Source organism: Caretta caretta, chromosome 8 (assembly GCF_965140235.1).
Source record: "Caretta caretta isolate rCarCar2 chromosome 8, rCarCar1.hap1, whole genome shotgun sequence".
Classification (NCBI taxonomy): domain Eukaryota; kingdom Metazoa; phylum Chordata; order Testudines; family Cheloniidae; genus Caretta; species Caretta caretta.
The window spans coordinates 102,891,199-102,908,574 of record NC_134213.1 but is presented as its reverse complement, the minus strand read 5'-3'; positions in this window follow the sequence as shown (position 1 = coordinate 102,908,574).

Below are 17,376 nucleotides of genomic sequence, written 5' to 3'. Positions count from 1 at the left end.
TCAGATTTGTTAAGTCAGTGTAGAAAAATTGCTGTGTTGTGAAATCAAAAGCTGGAGCACTGTGTGTGAGACAAACCTGAGTCCTCTTATTGTCGAAGGCGAATGATACACACAAAGTAAACAAACAATCCGCTAGACTGAAGAGCCCATTATCAAATAATTGTTCCCCGGCTAGGTACTTAAAAACTGTGACTTGATTGCAGTCTTGGAGAACAAATATATAATAACGGGCTCTTCAATCTAGCAGAGAAAGATATAAATAATATGATCCAACAGCTGGAAGTTGCGATACTTTCACTCACGTTGAACCCCACCCCATTCCACACTAGTCTCATGGACATCACTGGGATTAGTCCAGGTGTCAAATGCAATTCGCAGTCATAGAGTCTAAGGCCAGAAGGGATTATTGTGATCATCTAGCCTGGCCTCCTGTGTAACACAATCTAACAAGTGGGTTAGGGTTAGGGTTACCAGTTAGGGTTGCAGAACTCATGGGCAGAGGGCAGAATAGGCCTGCGGTGGCAGCCACCACCGACCTGGCCACCAGACGCCTGGGCCGTGGTGGCCTCTCCTTTTCCCCTCCCTGCTGGGAGTGAGCCTCTGCCAGAAGTTTTTGCTTATTTATCATGCGCCATGCAGGTTGCCGGGTGGCTGAGGAGGACTCCCCAGGGAGATTACTGATGAAGCTGGGAAGCTGCCTGGCGCATATAAAAGCTCAGCGATCTCCGCCCACCGCTGCCTGGCTGCGCCTCTCCAGCACTCCACCCCCCTCTCCAGAGGTCCCTGCCGCTGCTCACTGGTTCGTCCTCTCCTTCCCGCTCAGCCCCCACCCACTGCTCACCACATCCCTCCCCTTCTCCCCACCACCACTCGAGAGGGGAGGAGGGATGCAGACAGCAAGTGGCTGTGTGGGGTGGAGAGCCCGAGTGAGGAGGGGGGGAGAAGCGGAGGGCCACACCCGGCGAGTGGCGGTGGAGGGACCGAGCAGGGAGGAGGGGGTGGAGGAAAGGAGGAACACATACAGCAAGTGGCGGGGATGGGGGAGAAGAGGAGGGATGCACGTGGCGAGTTGGGAGGGGGCAGAGTGGGGGAGGAGCCAGGGAATTTAGCTGCCAAACTCTAACAGACCTCTACTGAGCATGTGCCAATTGAGATTTGGCCAGAAGCTTAGAAATGGGCCACATGTGGGTTGATTTCCACAGAGACAGCAAAAAGCACATCCCTGACCCCTCTCTACCCCCTGTTGCTAAGCGCTGAGGTATGTGGTTGCTGCCCCAGCATTGTTACAGTCCTTGGCCCGCCAAGGTCAGCGACACCAGCCGACAGGGCGAGCGTTTGCATTCAGCAGACCCCGAAGTTATTCACAAGACAGACCTCTGGCTCGGTTCAGGGGCGAAGGTGCTCGGCCAGGTTAACTGTCGATAAAGCAGGCTGCTAGCGCTCTCTAGGTGCACAAACACACGTGTGCCCGCGACAATGGTACCCGCTCAGTCCACGCACCAGGACGCTGCCCCCTCGGCTGGCCAAAGCGGCCTCTCCTATGACTTCTCCTTTTATACGTGGATACAAACAAGTTCGGTACTACGCTCCGGACGTGATTAGTTACCACCCTACACCTTGTACCTGCTAGTTTGAACAAAACGTCCTCCTCCATTGTCCCGTCACCCCATCCTTATCTTCCGAGGGGGCGGTGTGTTTCTCTACCATCTCTTAGGAATGTGTTTATGGAGTTACTTGAGAACTCTGGGTGTTCTTGTACCATCCTCTCCGGTCGGGAATGTGCTTACTTGGCTAGCCAATACCTAGTGTGGTGTTATTTTGCCAAGGCCAGGCCTCCTCTGGTTCACAGCCTTTGGTTCCCACTGTTAGTTATGCCTAGGGCTCCAGCAAGGCCTACACCCCTCTCCTTCCCTACCCAAGTTAAGTTCCCGCTCCAAAGAATGAAGGTACTAGAGTTTCTCAAGGAAATGGTTCTAAAACATTGTTTTACGTGGGCAAAACAATTTATATTTTGCCCTAATCTCATTCTCAGAAATGGCAGAACCAATTCAGCTGAAACTTCAAACATCATTTAGAAAGTCATCCTGAGGCACATAGGCGCCAACTCCTTGGGGTACTCCAGCCCTGGAGCTAAGTGGGTGCTTAGCACCCACCAAGCTCTCCCCTCTCCCCCCAAGCCCCCGTGCTTCCAACCTGCCGGCAGCCCCACTGATCAACTCCTCCCCCTCCCTCCCACCGCCTCCTGCAAACTGCTGTTTCGTGGGGCGCAGGAGGTGCTGGGAGGGAGGGGGAGGAGTGGGGATGGGGGGCGCTCAGGGGAGGGGGCGGGAAGGGGCGGCGCAGGGGTGGAGTGGGGGCAGAGGCTTGGGGGGAGGAGTGGCGTGGTGGTGGGGCGGGAAGTGGCGAGGCGGGGCAGGGGCTTGGGGGAAGGGGTGGAGTGGGGGCAGGGCCTGGGGCGGACGGGGGGAGGGTCGAGCACTCCCCCACCCCCCAGCTAGAGGGGAAGTTGACACCTATGCTGAGGCAGACACCTTGCATGGGAAACCTGAGCCCAAACAATTAAAGTTTGGCCAAGTTATAAGCTACTGAAAACTGCATCTCATCATGGGACGTGTCAGGCCACCTTAGCCAATGGCAGTGCGGCTCTATTCTGGGCACTGCTGTAATGTAGTCAGACACTGAAAACAATGGTAGCTCCCAAGCAAATTGCCACTTCCCAATGCTATTCCTATTGCAGCCGTCAGAATCCAATTAAAACCAGCAGTCATACCAGGTTCCTATCCCCAGCGGTTTGACATAGTCTGACCTATAAAGACAATAACAGCTCAGACGTCTTAGGGCATGAAGATCAAGACCAGAGAATGAGCGTTTTCCTGTATGTGCACACACAAAATCAGGAGTGAAACTGCCAGCTGGGATCATTTATAGCTGGTAAAACAATAGCCCAGGCTCTGTGCCAGGTTACTAGAGTTGCTATTTTTGTGCATGTTCAATTTGTTTTACGAAAACCTCAATAGTGGTTCCAAGTTCTTTTGAATTTCTTTAGTGTGAGAGACATGACTGGAGGCCCGACAGCACATAGATAAGGGGCGATAACACGGTGGCTATTATACAGTACACTCTGTTGTTAGTTACCATGCATTGGGTTAGTATTTTCTATTATTAGTATTTTCAGTCTTTGGCTCCCTTTCTTATGGACCGTTGGTATGCGTGTAGAATCATAGAAGATCAGGGTTGGCAGGGACCTCAGGAGATCATCTTGTCCCAACCCCCTGCTCAAAGCAGGACCAGTCCCCAACTAAATCATCCCAGCCAGGGCTTTGTCAAGCCTGACCTTGCAATAGTACTGGGCCATATCGCGTCGGTTTATAAGCAGAAGTCCACACTGACTGCATGGCTTAAAAGTTTCTGTTTAAAACTGAAAACCCTAAAGGTTGTGTTTACATTTGGAAGGATTCGATTTTTATCAGTAAACATCGATTTCACTGTGCACCCCAAAAAGTAACCCCCCAAAATTATTTCTAGAGATAAGAACTGAAATGTACAGAGAGGCAAAGAAAGAAAAATGCTACTTGAGAACTTATTACAGTTTGATTTAAGGACATTTACTCTGTATATTTGACCTGCAATGTTGACAATTTGTGGTTGAACGGCTGAAAAACTTTAACTTTGTGACTCTCAATGCCTACCGGCATTAAATAATTATTGTCCAACACCTCCCACCCCCACCATAATCTGACGCAACTGTGAATAAAAATCTAAAAAAAATGCTTAAAAATAAACATCGATGTTATCCGCTGAAATTATAAAAAAACTAAAAATCTAGTCAGCCACATTGTATTATGCGCCTCACATAATATTTGCAGCACAAATCTAGCCAGTCTCCTCTCTTTATCAGGAAGGCAGTGTTGTCTAGTGGATAGGACAGCAGAGAGCGAGTCAGGAGTCCTGTTTCTACTCCTGGCTGTGGCAATGAGCTGCACTGGGCTAGTCATTTCCCTTCCCCCTGCTATTTCCCCTCTCACCCATTGTGTGTCTTTTCTATTATACGCTTTTCAGGGCAGGGGCTGTTTCTTACCATGTGTTTGTACAGAACCTAGCACAACAGAGCCTGTTGGAGTCTCTCGGTGCTAGCAAAATAATGTAATTAACAATAGGGACTTATGTGGCTCTCCTCCCTATAGTACGTCCATGCCAGTGATAGCATGGTGTCTGGTCGCATACGAAGAGCAGTGGGAAGCCGTGTTTCTCTCCACAAGCCTGCGGTTTTGCTTTGGAGGGCAGGTATGAAATCGGAAATGCAGACCGCTGATTTGCAAACCAGAGGTACAGCAAAGGGGAGTCATTTCAAGTCTCCATGTACGTTTCCTGATCCCAGGCGGGGCTTGCCCATCGCTGCCCAGAACATCTGCGATAGCAAGTCGCTAACAAGATACAGTGTGGCCCCAAAGGAAACTTCATACAACTTTTCTCTGTATTTCCAGATCCCCTTTCCCGCTTCCTTGAGGAGAACGCAGATTTGGCACGCTGAAGAGAGTTGACACTACGTTGTGTGCTAGTTGCTATAACATAACTGCTGGTTTTGGGTGTTAACGTTTTTCATTTCTGCTCCAGTGCCCTGCATTTGAACGTATTTCTAGAAGCATTAAATTCCTATGCTCCAGAATTGAAAAACTTCAAATCCAGACTCCAGCGAGAAACTGCTGAATTGGAATTCATTTGCAAATTGGATACTATTAATTTAGGCTTAAATAGAGACTGGGAGTGGCTAAGTCATTATGCAAGGTAGCCTGTTTCCTCTTGTTTTTTCCTACCCCCCCCCCCCCAGATGTTCTGGTTTAACTTGGATTTAAACCTGGAGAATGGTCAGTTTAGATGAGCTATTACCAGCAGGAGAGTGAGTTTGTGTGTGTATGGGGGTGGGGGGGATGTGAGAAAACCTTGATCTATGCAGGAAATAGCCCGACTTGATTATGTAAAGAGTTGTCACTTTGGATGGGCTAGCACCAGCAGGAGAGTGAATTTATGTGGGGGGGTGGAGGGTGAGAAAACCTGGATTTGTGCTGGAAATGGCCCACCTGTTGATCACTTTAGATAAGCTATTACCAGCAGGACAGTGGGGTGGGAGGAGGTATTGTTTCATGATTTCTGTGTGTATATAAAGTCTGCTGCAGTTTCCACGGTAAACATCTGATGAAGTGAGCTGTAGCTCACGAAAGCTCATGCTCAAATAAATTGGTTAGTCTCTAAGGTGCCACAAGTACTCCTTTTCTTTTTACTGGCTCTCAAAGACTCCTACATTCATAGCACCAGATGGTATCAACTACCCTGTCTGAGGAGGCAGGACAGCATGTGAAAAGTGGCTTGCTCTGAAGCCCACTGAAGCTAATGGGAATCTTTCCACTGATTTCAACGGGCTTTAGATCAGTCCCAAAGCCCGCCATGTGTCACAGCAGATAATTGAAGGCTTTGATTAGATTGTAGGTCATGACGGAGGCTGAAAGGTGCATAAGAGCTGCAAATATCATGCCGGAATCTGCTCGCATTTGTACCAGTCATTTAGTCCCAGTGACTTTAGTTGAGCTGTACCTGATTTACATCTTGGTTGTTTCATAGCAGGTACATACGCTGTCTGTTTGGACAGCCAGCTGTTACTGCTTAAGGGAAGTGTATATAAGATTGACTGGCAAGATCCGAATTCTAACTAACTAGTGGCAGGACTAGTTACATACAACCTGGGCCCTTGGAGTGGGAGGAGAGGGTAGGGTATCTAACCGGTCAGTTTGTGCACTGATTTGAAGCAGAAACAACCACCCTTGGGCCCAGGATTAGAATATCAGGATCAAGGTGCATTGGCAGAGCTGAGTGGCTGAGCCCAGAACTGAAAGATCAGAGGTCGTGCAGATTCAGATCGTCCTCTGCCGGCAGGGCTGTAGAAGACATAGCAGGTTTGTAGCGCTGGCATAGTAAGGCTGTTGTAGGTCAGGAATGGGTTGGATTGGCAGAGCTATAGGGCAGGGAGGGGCTCAGTATGCAGAAAACCTTCTTGCTTCATGCCAGCAGTACCTAAGGATTTTACTGCTTATACTTTCCAGAGCACCCAGGTCAGCAGCTAAAAAAGAAATCATGTTAGAAAGGTGAGGGCAGTGTACAAAGTAACTTGAATAGTCATATATTGTTCCTCTGTATATTAATGAGGAAGTGCTGTCCAGCAGGAGGCGCCCAGGATGCCTGGGTTCTGTTTCCCAGCGCTGCCATGTAACTTCACTGCGACGCAAGTTAGCCACCTTTAAATCAAGTATGACAAATAACACCACCAAAAGAAGGTCAACATGTGGCCATGCTGAGATGCGTCTTGAGAAGGGGAGTTCATAAGCAACTAAACAGAAACGCTGGTTAGAGAAGCTGTTTTAAAGAGAAAAGTTAGCCCTGTGGTTAAAGTACTGGTCTGAGACTAAAGGCATATAGGTCTAATTCCTGGCTCTACCACAAAATGTCCTTTATGACCGTAAGCAAGTCACTTAATCCATCAGTGGCTCATTTTCTCCATCTGTAAAATGGGGTTAATAATCCCTGCTTTGTCGTGTCTCTAGATTGTAAGATCTTTAAGGCAAACTCTGTCTCATGCTGTGTGCCTGGCCTGTAGTCACTGCTGTAATACAAGTAATAACAAAGCATCTTCAGTAAGCGTGGCCTGGGAAAACTTTAATGACATGAGTAGTGTCATGATGTCAATGGGACAACCCCCGAGCATGCCTCATCAGTGGGAGTGAGGGTTTTCAGGAGGCACCCTTTTGTGTGCTGGGAGTGACAATTCCTGGCACGAGGAATCAGCAGACCTCGCCACTGCAAGCCCAGCAATTACACTGGAGCTTCATCTAGACAAATCTCCGGCAAACAGATCATAGTTCCCAGACACTTCTAACAGACTGCAGCCACTCCCTCCTCTTAACTGCTAGATTCCCAAGGGATTCCCTTTCCCCATATCAGCAAAACAGAGTGTAAAAATAGAGGCAAGTCTGCACAAAAACAATGGCAAATTGTTCCCCGGAAAGGTCACGGTGGCTTCTTGGAACAACTCTCCATCACTAGCTCTGCAAGGAGCTAAAAAAACAAACAAACAAAACAGCGACAAACTTGAAAACGCCTCTCAAGGCCTCTGTAGCTGTATTTCCCTTCCCTAAGTCAAAGGGAGCATTATGAGCCTTTGGTTACATTTGATAATAAGGTTCCATTTCTAAATGGCTTACAGAGACTTTACAGGCGTGGGTAGCCTGTGTCCGTTACTCTGTGGTTGTTCTATGCCTAGCACAATGGGGCCACGATCTGGGCTGGTCGCTAGGCACTACCATAATAAATACGATTAAGTGTTACAAATGGTTATAAGCATATCAGTACGAGGTGTTAAGGATCGTTATAATCCACGCTTGTAAGCAACCTATTGCCCTGTTAGACTCCATAACTACCAGTAGCAATTGCTGAACCATTTATATTATATAGCGGGGGGCGGGGGAATAAGGAAATGAAGGACACAGGGGAGAACCGGTGAAGATCCAGGGAGACGGCCCAATCCTGCATTCCAAGTGCAATTTTGGGGTGCTCGAGGATCGTAGAGCTTTGGAACATGTATCATGAAAACAGACCAGTCCTGCATCCCTAATTCATGCAACAAGGCCCGTTGAGGTCAGGGGGACACTCATGGGAGCCAGAACAAATGAGGTAAGTGAAGGTTGCAGGATTGGCCCCAGGGTTTCGGCACCCTCTGTTAGCGTTTTGCAGTAGCGTCTACATTAAATCAGTGGTTTTCAATCAGGGGTCCGGGGTCCCGTGGGGGGCCACAGGCAGGTTTCAGGGTGCCCACCAAGCAGGGCCAGCATTAGACTCACTGGGGCCCAGGGCAGAAAGCTGAATCCCCACTGCACGGGGCTGAGCCCTGAGCCCCACCACCCAGGGCTGAAGCCAAACCCTGAGCAGCTTAGCTTCATGGGGGGCCCAGTGGCGTGGGGCCCCAGGCAATTGCCCTGCTTGCTACACCCTAACACCGGCCCTGGCTTTTATATGCAGAAAAACCGTTATTGTGTCACAGGTGGGCCGTGGAGTTTTTATAGCATGTTGGGGGAGCCTCAGAAAGGGAAAGGTTGAGAACCCCTGACTTATATCATGGGCTTGATTCTCGGTTAGGGGATGTCCACACAGCAAGGGAAAGGTGCGACTGTAGCACAGAGAGGCATATCCAGGCCCGCTTTAATCTAGCTAGCGCTGATCACAGTAGTGGTGACGACATGGCCAGAAGCCCATGCTGCCACAGCTTCACTGCTATTGTTACCTGGGGTAGCTAGATTCAAGCTGGTACATTTCAATCAGCCCATACGGCAATCACACCTTGTGATGGGGTGTACAAACCCCACACTGGGCAACGAGGGGTGAAGGGAGTGTTCTGGGCTCAGCCAGCCCCACCCCGTCACACCTGCAGCAAATGCTCCATCTGCGGGAGGAATTAAAAGACAGGGGATTAGCTCACTGGGTGGCAGAGCTGGAGGTGAGCAGATCTGCAGCCCACAGCTCCAGCAGACCAGGGCAGAGGGGAGCCTCAGACTCCCACACAGCTGCCCAAAGGGGCCCTCCCTGAGGGAAGGGAGGACCCACCCTGGAGACAACCAGAGAGGGAAGTATCCTCTGGACCTTAGACACTAGTAACCCCCTCTTACTTATTGTGGTTTGGGTTTCCCCATCAGGGAAAGGGAGTGGAAGGGCCCGGGCTCCCACCCCACAACCCTCCCCCCGGCAGTAAGGTGTTGTAGCTGTGACCACTAGGCCATGCTCCTCAAGTGAGGACTGTTACACACTTTCACTTGCAGGGCAGAGATACCCTCAGATGCACTCACTTTAAAGCCCCTTTACACATGCAATTATAACCATTTTAAGGCCTTAGTTTAACTAAGATTCAATGAGGAAAAGGCTCAAAACATTTTTTTCTTTTTTTTTTTAAACTTGCATTTCCCTCACTGGCCGCCACCACCTTTATTAGCCATGCCCCAGTTCTTGAATGAGAGCTGATAGGATACTGATCTCTGCTTACTCCGGGGTCATCTAGTAAATACATCTGATATGGCCACTTCTCCCCTGGGTCCAGTTAGTTTGATGCAGCTTTTGTCCTGCACTAGGAATATTGAGGCAAGGCAGATAACTAGCTGAGCTCTGTCAAGCGCATGGGAAAAGGGACATACTGAGTCGTTTCAGAGAGCAATAAATTACTCGGTCCCATTGCTGATTCTGTATAATAATGAGGAGGTAAAGCTTTCTCATCACTCTCGAGTCTGGGAGTGTAGGGATCCTGGGTTTCAGCATATTTTAATTTATGACTGTGGGAATCCCATTAACAATACAGGTACATGAAAAAAGCACTGAATGGCAGCTTAGACTGTCTTGTAACATGATCATTCCAGAAAGCCTGTCTTTTTTTCCCCTAATTGTATGCAGATAATCAAGCTTAAAGATGAAATCTTCAAAAGTCAGAGTGACCTTATTGTGGTTTTGCTTTTCTTTTGTCTGAACTAAGTATATTTACCAACTTCTCCTTTGTATTTATTTATTTTTTTAATCTAACCCCCATCCCAGTTACTTTGACGGTTGCAAGTATTAAATAAGAACATGGCACTGGAGATTAAATTGACAAAACCAATGGATTGTGAGGAAGGGCTTGACTATTTCTGGTTGGTTACACTGTGTATTCTGGTGCAACGCGAGACCTTTCTGAAAACGCCCAGCTGGCGTTCTATCACTGAGCTTTTAGGGCATTACATGGTAGACACTTGAATGAACAAACAAAAACAGAATGCATTTTTCATGCCTTTGAATTTTTGGGCTTAGAGTTTATGAAACAAGAGGAGAACCATTGTTTGCCAAGACATTTCCCATGGTAAAAGCATGCCAAAATGCTGATCACCTTTGGAAAGGATGCACTTAGCAAATTAATTTGTCCTGACACTGTTATTTGTGAAGGTTCATCTCACAGCCTCTTCAGAGAAGTCCCTCCCTCCCCATTGGAAACATTTACTCTACAAGTTGAAACTCAATATGTTTCCACACTGCTGTGTGGTTTATTCCCTTGTAGGGGAGACTGATGCCCTAAGATTCTATCTACAGGTCTCTAATCTGTTTCACGTAAGTAAGCATCAAAAAGAACAGTGATGCACATTGGGCCTGTGAATACATGTCAGTTCTCCAAGCCCTGTAGTTCAAAAACCAAACAAATACAGCTGGTCAAAAGCTGAATTATTTTCAGTGGGAAATTTTGAAGTATTTGGGTGAGGTTTTTTCAGAATCCCCTGTGAAAAAGTTTTGCAAAAAACCCCAAAAACAAACGGAAAAAAACCACAACACCCTGCACACTTTTTGATGTTCTAAATACCAAAACAAAAATGGTAAAAAAAAAAAAAAATTGGGGATTTTATTTTTCATCAAAATGCAGAAAATTTTGGCCACTATGACCATCTTCCATGAAGGTTTTCATTGAGCTGTTTTGAGTGAAAAATGTCTCCGCTCTCCAACACTAGACAAAGGTTTGTCAATAGCCAATGGCTGGAAGTTGAAGCTAGACAAATTCAAGCTGGAAATAAGGCATACATTTCTAGCAGTGAGGGTGATTGATCATTGGAGCAATTTACCAAGGGTTATGGGCAATTTTTATATCAAGATTGGATGTTTTTTCTGAAAGATCTGCTGTCGTTCCAACAGGAAATAGGTCAGGGAAGTTTCGATAGCCTGTGTTATACGGGAAGTCAGGTAATATGGCAATAATATGGAACTCATGGGCCAAGCACACATCTTAGGGGCCATGGTGATCAAGCTGGACAGTTGTCAGCAAGCACCTGCACTCACCACAAGCCCCACCTCTGTATTAAAGATGTGGACAGCTGCAATCCGTTCTTCTTTATACAAATAATGGGATTGAGCCTGTGTTCTCTGTGCATCCAAATTTCACATGGATTCCCACTGGGGGATTTGGGTGTGTACGGAATTTCAGTCTGGACAGTTTCGAGCGTTTGGTAAGCAGCCAACGCAGCCTCGATAGGAGCCTGACCCTTGGTTACACTGTGTATTCTGGTGCAACGCGAGACCTTTCTGAAAACGCCCAGCTGGCGTTCTATCACTGAGCTTTTAGGGCATTACATGGTAGACACTTGAATGAACAAACAAAAACAGAATGCATTTTTCATGCCTTTGAATTTTTGGGCTTAGAGTTTATGAAACAAGAGGAGAACCACTGTTTGCCAAGACATTTCCCATGGTAAGAGCATGCCAAAATGCTGATCACCTTTGGAAAGGATGCACGTAGTGGATCCAGTGGGCTTTGGATCAGGACCTATGGAAACATTTGGAGGGCATTCTGTAGGGGCTCACTCATTTTCCACATGGGTTATTTCCAGCAGAGTGGGCTCTTCAGGCATTAGAGAATGTGGCACAATCAGCCAAGGCCCAGTAAAGTACTCCTGCCCCAGGGCACACCTTGCCACCCACGCTGACAATACACATTGGTTCTATAAGGCTGAATTCTTCCACTTTTGAGTAAACAGCTGCTGCAGACGTTTTGGGCTACCTCTACGTTGCAGGTGATTGAATTAAAGTAAAATCTGAATGATTCCCCAGTGTCCTGTTTTTAAACATGGCTTTACTCAGCAATGCCACTCTGAACAGCAGCTAGGAAACCATCGCAAATAAGAACATATTTGATTCTTTTTATAATGTCGCTCATTTACGAGGAAGATGGATCCAATAGAGATGGGCCTGAACCAGTACCCAGAACTGAAAACTACCCCTTTCTTTGGGAAAATTCTGTTACAAGCATGGAGCTGAATGTTGCTTCTCTGTCTTTCTCTAGATATGCAGGGAGGATTTGGACTGGCCCATTATAAACATCATCATACTTCTGGATCTGATTTTGCAGCTAGCCTCCTGGAGCCAGATCATCCTATAGCCTGGCTTTGATCCTGTTATTCTAGATTCATAGGTTTTAAGGCCAGAAGGAAGCACTAGGCTCATTTAGTATCTCATACTAAGCCTCCTGCATAACACAGGCCACAGAATTTCACTCAGTTCTAAAGTGCAGGGAATTATTCTCCCCTAGTATTTCTTCATTTCTAGTCACACTCCAGTTATGGGCTATCAGTGGGTTGAATTCTTCTCCTGGATGCATTCAGGATAAGATTCTGCAGAAGGGCGGCACAGGGTCTATGCAGGCACTACCTAAGCAGACAAGCTCCCATTAAAGTCCATGTGAGCCTCATATGCAGGATTTCTTCCCATCTATTTATATTTTTCTTTATGCACTCATTTTATGCACCTATCCTGGCCCTCTCTTATTTTCACATGTTCACCTGAGGTAGATACTCCTTCTCTTTAATGCAGTATTGCATCTGTAACCTGGATGTATATGAATTAAGATCTACTGCACTGGAATTTGTAGATTTGATCAAATCCTTTTTAAGGTCCCAGTCCGGCAAAGCACTGAAGCACACACTTAGCTTTAAGCGTGTGAGTAGCTGCTTTGAAAAATATGGAACTAGTCACATGCTTAAAGTGAAACACGTATTCAGGAGCTTTTCTGGATTGGGCTCTGTCCTGGTCTGACTATCCCAGAGCACCCTCTCATGGCATGACACAGCATTTCATGTTGCTAATCATACCAGGAGATCAACACATCTGTGTCCCCTGGCCTTCTAATTCGTTGTGTTAGTCAATAACATGCCAGGGGAGCACCATCTGAATGCTGTTGTCTTGTCCCCATGTCTGAAGTCTGGCAAGCCTTTTGCGGGTTGGGCTAGTGCTCTGAACATGTGCTCGTGAAATCCTGACTCACCCTGGAAAGAATTCTGGGATAAGGTGAAAGTCCCAAACAAACACCTGATTGCTGACCCCACAAAATAACGTACAGGCTTCACCCGTCCCCGGAAACAACAGTCCACACTGAGCCATTTTAGAACATTGCAAGGCAGCCGCTGTCACCTCCCTTTCACCTTTGGAAGATGAAAGACAAGGCACAATTCGACTCTGGCCACCAGTCGCAAACTATGGACCCCACTGTAAATCAGTGCCCACTTCGATCATTTGTCAGAGTTCCAACAAGCCACGCCCAAAGCTACCCACCAACTCACTGCTCTGGACTTCTCTTGCCATACAAAAAAGGACAGCACTTCGAGCCTCTGCCTCTCTTTCCCCGGGACTTCAGTGATGGTGACTCGGCCTGCCAGCCAGGTCACCCTTTAGTTCCATCCCTTCCAGGGTGTCAATGTCCCAAACAAATAATGGACCACAAAAAATGGCAAACACCACTTCTTCAATGCCTCCTTTTCAGCCTCACTCTTCTTCCAGAGCAGCAGCCCCCTGGAGTCCCTCAGCAACTCTCAGAACACAGACACGAATACAAGCTATGCAACTTCCATTTAGCCTGGGCTTGAGTTTTGAGGCCATCTTAGGTTCTCCCTCCACCCAGCTTCTGTCAAGCCCTTCTCACAGAGCAAGAACTCCAGCGTCCCTCACTCCTGGATCTCCTTCCCCTCACTGCACTGATCTCCTTCCTTTGCACTCCTCCCTAAGCCTGCAGATGTAAGGAGGTGAGGCTAAAATTAGAGCTCTAGGGATCTAGTTAATCCCTTCGTGGTTGGTGTGGGATTTATACATCCCACCATGGCATGTTAAATTCAGATCCTCACAGGGATTTAGGTGCCTAACTCTCATTGATTTCAATGGGAAATGGGTACCTAAACAACTCAGAGGATCTGGACCTTAGTCTGTTCATGGACTATTTTGTATGGGTTGAACTTAAACTGCTTTGCTAAGGTCCTGATCCCAACCCCACTGAAATCAGTGGGAGTCTTTCCATTGGCATGAGTGGGTTTGGGGTCAGGCCCGTTGTCCCAATGTTCTAATGGTATCTTGCTCGTGCTTTTAATTCCTCGGTCTGATTATTTGCAAAACCAACAGCCCGTTCTCAAGCGCACGCAAAACAAAATGAGCAAAGGAGAACGGGATCCTGAAGGCAGTTAAGTTTAACAGAAATACACCGGGGAGGGTGAAGTTTTCCTGGCGATGAAGAGGGATGGGGTGAGGTGTCAGGGAGAGAGAGATAAAGTACATGCAAACTATCAGCTCTTTTTCCCGCTGGTGTGGGATGACAGCATAGGAAAGGGCAGGGTGATAAGCAGCTGTGAGGCAGCGATCAGCCATGCTACCGATAAACACGCAATGGGTGTTTGCGCCATGTTGCTCACAGGCCAACGTCTCCTCTGCAGGCCAGTGAGCTCTCATACCAAAAAAAACCAACTTGGACAACTGTTTAAAGTGAAGAGTAGAACATGAACGTCGCCTGGCCCAGCTCCTCAGGGTGTTGCCAGCTGATCTCAGAAGGTGAAGATCAGCGTATTCAGAGTGCTGTGCTCTGTTTCAGTCCCAGCTGTGCCCTATTTTGAATGCTTAAGGGGTGCATAGACCTCTTGCTGCTAAATGGTGAATTTCACCGAGGAAAAACTAAAATTAGGTGTCTTTTTTTAAAATGAGCTTTCTGGAAACTATACAAATCCAAGGAGCCTGTTTAGATAATTTGCTGCAAACGGCTAATAGAAGAATGCTATTTTTAATCAAACAAATTATTATAGGATCATAGAAAGTGGAAGTGGAAAAGACATATCGCTAGTCCAGTCCATGTCACTGCAAGATTACACCACAGAATGCATGTGATGCTAGCCATTATAAAATGAGCTGTGCTGTAAATGCAAGAAAAATGATTAGGGGTATGGAACGACTTCATTACGAGGAAAGACTGGGACTGTTCGAGTTAGGAAAGAGACGCATAAGGAGAATATGATTGAGGTCTACAAAAGTGTGAATGGTGTGGAGAATGTGTATAAGGAAATGTTATTGATCCCTTCATATAACACAAGAACCAAGGATCACCCCATGAAATTAATAGGCAGCAGGTTTAAAACAAACAAAAGGAAGCATTTCTTCACACAACAGAGAGTCAACCTGTGGAACTCCTTGCCAGGGGGTGGTGTGAAGGCCAAAAGAATTAGATAAGTCCATGGAGGATAGGTCCATTAGCGGCTATTCCAAGATGGTCAGGAACATAACTCTGTGCTCTGGATGTCCTTAAATTTCCACCTGCCAGAAGCTGGGACTGGATGACAGAGGTGGATAACTATAAATTGCCCTGTTCTGTTAATTCTCTACAAAGCCTCTGGCACTGGCCACGCTTAGATGACAGGATACTGGGCTAGATGGATTATTGATCTGACCCAGTATGGCTGTTTTTATACACACACACACACTCATAGAGTTAATAATTGTATGTAGCTTAGTTTGTAAGTGCTTTATATCAAGTGCTGTAGGCTCACCCATTTAAAAAGTATTTATTTCTACACATCGCTTGATAATGATATATTTTAAAAAACAATTACCCTCCTCATGTATTAAAGCATTTCTAAAGGTTGACTTTGTTTAAATGGAAGCTCAGTTCATTATGCAAAGTAATGCACTTTGGAAAACATAATCCCAACAATACATATAAAATGATGGGGTCTAAATTAGCTGTTACTACTCAAGAAAGAGATCTTGGAGTCATTGTGGATGGTTCTCTGAAAACATCCACTCAATGTGTAGCAGCAGCCAAAAAAGCAAACAGAATGTTGGGAATCATTAAGAAAGGGATAGATACTAAGACAGAAAATATCATATTGCCCTTATATAAATCCATGGTAAATCCACATCTTGAATATTGTGTGCAGATGTGGTCGCCCATCTCAAAAAATATATATTAGACTTGGAAAAGGTAGAGAGAAGGGCAACAAAAATGATTAGGGGTATGAAATGGCTGCCATATGAGGAGAGATTAATCAGACTAGGACTTTTCAGCGTGGAAAAGAGACGACACCAAGGGGGATATGATCGAGGTCTATAAAATCATGACTGGTGAGGAGAAAGTAGATAAGGAAGTGTTATTTACTCCTTCTCATAACACAAGAATTAGGGGGTCACCAAATGAAATTAATAGGCAGCAGGTTTGAAATAAACAAAAGGAAGTATTTTTTCACACAACGCACCATCAGGCTGTGGGACTCTTTCCCAGAAGATGTTGTGAAGGCCAAGACCATAACAGGGTTCAAAAAAGAACTAGATACGTTCATGGGGAATAGGTCCATCAATGGCTATTAGCCAGGATGGGCAGGTATGGTGTCCCTAGCTTCTGTTTGCCAGAAGCTGGGAATGAGCAACAGGGGATGGATCACTTGATGATTACCTGTTCTGTTTGTTCCCTCTGGGGCACCTGGCATTGGCCACTGTTGGAAGACAGGATACTGGGCTAGATGGACCTTTGGTCTGACCCAGTATGGCCGTTCTTATGTTCTCTCCACTGAGCCCTCATCACAGAGACTCAAGAATAGGATGGCAATGCCATTTTCTCCATTGTTAAAATAATGTCAGTTTGTTTCATAAATAAGAGGTGAGGACACATGTGAAGGGGGAGTTTTTTTCTCCAATGGGAACTTTTAGCAGTCAAGCAACGCAGCTAATTTGCTCTCGATCACAATGGACACGTTTGAAATGAGCACATTAAAACAGGAGGGGTCCCGTAACACCTTTCCCCCTTCCTATTATCCTTCTTTCTTTTGCTTTTAATTTAATTCTTTCTCTATGTGTAGGATTTCTCCCCTTCTCTGCTCATGCTAAGAGACACAAAATATTTATCATCGGAGTTGGCTGAATCATGGAAGTTGGAAATAGAACAATAATAACTAAAACTTATATAGCACTTTTCATCTTCAGATATCAAAGCACAGTACAAAGAAAGTCAGTATTGTTAGTTCCTGATGGGGAAACTGAGGCACGGGAGGCACATGACAGAGCTGGGATTTGAACCCAAATCTCCTCAAGTCCAGGTCAGTGTCAGAGCCACTAGTGTCCAACATGTTGCACTTAAATGTAGCATGATGACCACCACAACTAATCGCATGAGTCTCCATGTTGCCAACTTTTGTGTGTCTCATGCTGTTCGGTGTTTTTCTTAAATCCCCAGCTCTTGGAATCAAGAGGTGGCAAGAGAATCTCAGCTTTTATTTTTGAAAATAAGTGAAATTTCTAGCCCTCCTGGTTGCAGAGAAGAGCTGGAAAAGGCAGAGAAAAGGAACAGGTTTTATTATTGTTAAAAGGATCTCATGATTTTTAAGTCAATCTTGCCTTTTATTTTTTTAAAGCTACACTCATGCTTGAGGTTGGCAGTACTGGGCTCCCTACAGCTTGAGCTAAAGAGACTGCAGTTGACTCCCATCATCAGTTATAACACCCACTGACATCAGGTTGCAGTTACAGCTCATGAAAATG